This window comes from Cucurbita pepo, chromosome 7 (genome assembly GCF_057944985.1).
Source record: "Cucurbita pepo subsp. pepo isolate OVF chromosome 7, ASM5794498v1, whole genome shotgun sequence".
NCBI classification, from domain to species: domain Eukaryota; kingdom Viridiplantae; phylum Streptophyta; class Magnoliopsida; order Cucurbitales; family Cucurbitaceae; genus Cucurbita; species Cucurbita pepo.
This window is the reverse complement of record NC_141804.1, coordinates 5,433,978-5,436,477: the sequence shown is the minus strand read 5'-3', so window position 1 is coordinate 5,436,477 and position 2,500 is coordinate 5,433,978.

Below are 2,500 nucleotides of genomic sequence, written 5' to 3'. Positions count from 1 at the left end.
CCGCGCGCTCACCCCGGACACCCCCGCACGCCCTCGCACACCCCCGCGCGCTCACCCCGCACACCCCCGCGCGCTCACCCCGCACGCCCCCGCGCGCTCACCCCGGACACCCCCGCACGCCCTCGCACACCCCCGCGCGCTCACCCCGCACACCCCCGCACGCCCCCCTCCCCCCCACACACCCCTGCGCCCCCACTCCCCTCGCACATGCCAAGCCCCATCCTATGCTATGTGCGATACATGTCCTACCAACAGCATATCAAAAGTGTTGTATAAAGCCTTGGACTATAAAAATATCATCAAACCCAATACCCGTGAAAAGGGAATGTTCATTTTCAATGCTTGTATTGTTGTGAATGTGGAGTGGTCGGGTTGTTGTAATTTTTTTCCTGGGAGCTAAGCAAAATGAAAGAATGATTCCCACAAAATTTCAGAATTTTTTGACCACTCTAGCTATTTTTTCTAATTTCTTATTATTTAATATTTAAAAATTCATTAAAAAAAATTGGTTGGTTGAAAAACTATGAAACTTGATTTCTAGATCCACTAGAATGTCCAATTCATGAATCAATTGAGTTCATGGAAAAAAAATATTCTAAAACTTGAGATATTTGACCGTATGACCGCTCAAAAAAATCGTATCTAGGCCTGGCAGACCAAAAATGCCTCAAAATGTACTATATAGGGGGGTGACTAGTCTGCATGGGCTGGCCACGGGGCTACCCCCTATATCTTCCGCCACCCCCACGCCCCAAGCACTATGCGCCGCACATGGGCATATGCTTGGGGCGTCGGGGTGGTGGTCGGAGGTCGAGGGCGGTTGACGGCGGTGGTGCGGTGGCGGAACGCGCACGGTGGGTAGTGTCGGAACGTTCCCGCGCGCTCGCCAGCCCCGCCCTGCCCCACCAGCGTGCGCCCCGCCCGCTTGCTCCCGCGCGCTCGCCCTCATGCTCCAGCGCGCGCGCGCCCTCATGCTCCAGCGCGCGCGCGCCCTCATGCTCCAGCGCGCGCGCGCCCTCATGCTCCAGCGCGCGCGCGCCCTCATGCTCCAGCGCGCGCGCGCCCCCGCCCCGCCCCGCCCGCGCGTCCCAGCGCGCGCGCGCCCCCGTCCCGCCCCGCCCGCGCGTCCCAGCGCGCGCGCGCGCCCCGTCCCGCCCCGCCCGCGTGCTCCCGCGCGCGCGCCCCCCGCCCCGCCCGCGCGTGCTCCCCATCCATCACCCATTAATTGTGGAAGTACATGTGGAGTGGTCAGTTTGTTGTAAATTTTTTTCTGGGAGCTAAGAAACATGAAAGAATGATTCTCACAAAATTTCAGATTTTTTTGTCAACTCTAGATATTTTTTCTAATTTCTTATTATTTAATATTTAAAAATTCATTAAAAAAAATTGGTTGGTTTAAAAATTATGAAACTTGATTTCTAGATCCATTAGAATGTCCAATTCATGAATCAATTGAGTTCATAGAAAAAAACATTCTAAAACTTGAGATATTTGGTCGTATGACCGCTCAGAAAAATCATATCTAGGCCTGGCAGACCAAAAATGCCTCAAAATGTACTATATAGGGGGGTGGTGGTCGGCGGACGAGGGCGGTTGACGGCGGCCGTGCGGTGGTGAAACTTGCACGGTGAGGCAGTGTTGGGTGCGCCTTTGGGCGTGCGACATGAACCTTGTTGAGAATGGAATGTTGCGATGTTGCCTTCTAACTTGGGCTGGCTTGAGGATGGTTGATGGCTGGTACGATGATGAAACATGCAAGGTGTGGTGGAGTTGGGTGCCTTCGGGCGTGCGGCATGAACCTCGTTGAGTGTGTGACGTTGTGGTGATGCTTGGCTAGCCTTGGGCCAGCCCTATGTTTTGAAGGTGTGTGGTGCCAGAACATGTTCGATTGGTTGGAATCGGGTGCCTTTGGGCGTGCGACATGAGCCTCGTTGAGCACGGAATGTTGCGATGTTGCCTTCCAACTGGGAATCTCTAGTGTGAGGACTGTGGATGGTTGCTGGTACGATGACGAAACATGCAAGGTGGGGTGGAGCCGGGTGCCTTCGGGAGTGCGGCATGAACCTCGTTGAGTGTGGGACGTTGTTGTGGTATGCCTCCCTTCCTTGGCCTAGCCCTATGTTTTGAAGGCTGCGTGGTGGCGGAACATGCTTGGTGGGGTAGTGTCAAATGACTTTGGGCGTGCGACATGAGACTTGTTGAGCATGGAATGTGGCCTTCTAACTTGGGCTGGCTTGAGGATGGTTGATGGCTGGTACGATGATGAAACATGCAAGGTGGGGTGGAGTTGGGTGCCTTCGGGCGTGCGGCATGAACCTCGTTGAGTGTGTGACGTTGTGGTGATGCTTGGCTAGCCTTGGGCCAGCCCTATGTTTTGAAGGTGTGTGGTGCCAGAACATGTTCGATTGGTTGGAATCGGGTGCCTTTGGGCGTGCGACATGAGCCTCGTTGAGCAGGAATGTTGCGATGTTGCCTTCTAACTGGGAATCTCTAGTGTGAG